Source organism: Dama dama, chromosome X (assembly GCF_033118175.1).
Source record: "Dama dama isolate Ldn47 chromosome X, ASM3311817v1, whole genome shotgun sequence".
In the NCBI taxonomy this organism is placed as follows: domain Eukaryota; kingdom Metazoa; phylum Chordata; class Mammalia; order Artiodactyla; family Cervidae; genus Dama; species Dama dama.
Window position 1 is genome coordinate 80,285,422 of NC_083714.1, and position 1,655 is coordinate 80,287,076.

Below are 1,655 nucleotides of genomic sequence, written 5' to 3' on the forward strand. Positions count from 1 at the left end.
TTAAATAAGCAGGGTGACAATATACAGCCTTGACATACTCCTTTTCCTATTTGGAACCAGTCTGTTGTTCCATGTCCAGTTCTAATTGTTGCTTCTTTACCTGCATACAGATTTCTCAAGATGCAGGACAGGTGGTCTGGTATTCTCATCTCTTGAAGTACTTTCCACAATCTATTGTGATACACAGTCAAAGGCTTTGGCATAGTCAATAAAACAGAAGCAAATGTTTTTCTGGAACTCTCTTGCTTTTTCAATGATCCAGTGTATGTTGGCAATTTGATCTCTGGTTCCCCTGCCTTTTCTAAAACCAGCTTGAACAGCTGGAAGTTCATGGTTCATGTATTGTTGATGCCTGACTTGGAGAATTTTGAGCATTACTTTACTAGCGTGTGAGATGAGTGCAATTGTGTAGTACTTTGAGCATTCTTTGGAGTTGCCTTTCTTTGGGATTGGAATGAAAACTGACCTTTTCCAGTCCTGTGGCCACTACTGAGTTTTCCAAATTTGCTGGCATATTGAGTGCAGCACTTTCACAGCATCATCTTTTAGGGTTTGAAATAGCTCAACTGGAAGTCCATCACCTCCACTAGCTTTGTTCATAGTGATGCTGCCTAAGGCCCACTTGACTTCACATTCCAGGATGTCTGACTCTAGGTGAGCGATGACACCATTATGATTACCTGGGTGGTGAAGATCTTTTTTGTATAGTTCTTCTGTGTATTCTTGCCTCCTCTTCTTAATATCTTCAGCTTCTGTTAGGTTCATACCATTTCTTTCCTTTATTGATTCCTTCTTTGCATGAAATATTCCCTTGGTATCTTTAATTTTCTTGAGGAGATCTCTAGTCTTTCTCATTCTATCATTTTCCTCTATTTCTTTTCATTGATCACTGAGGAAGGCTTTCTTGTCTCTCCTTGCTATTCTTTAGAACTCTGCATTCAAATGGTTATATCTTTTCTTTTCTCCTTTGCTTTTCACTTATTTTCTTTTCACACCTATCCGTAAGGCCGTCTCAGACAGCCATTTTGCTTTTTTGCATTTCTTTTTCTTCAGAATGATCTTGATCCCTATCTCTTGTACAGTGTCATGAACCTCCGTCTCTAGTTCATCAGGCACTCTATCAGATCTAGTCCCTTAAATCTATTTGTCACTTCCACTGTATAATCGTAAGGGATTTGATTTAGGTCATACCTGAATGGTCTAGTGGTTTTCCTTCCTTTCTTCAATTTAAGTCTGAATTTGGCAATAAGGATCTGAGACATAGTCAGCTCCCGGTCTTGTTTTAGGAAACAACAATTTGTTAAAATTGTGTCATTGTGATAGTCATATATTCATTTTCATTTTCTTTCTGACTTCTATTCTGACTTGAGTGGTTGTCTCCAAAATTGCTGGAAACAAAAAAGAAAATGACAGAACTTAAAAGAAGGTTAGATTACTATCTTTTGAAATTAAGTGCTAACCACTATATTAAATTATGTTAAATGCTCAATACTCAGTTTTTTTTTCCAAAATGAAAGAGGATAGCAATGATATCTTCAAAGTGACATAATTTTAAGTGTGTGTTGGTCAAACTGTTAACATATATTTCATTAATCTTATATAATAAAATCATAGTTCCAGAGAACCTAAAATATTCCTTCATTTCTCTTTCTCTT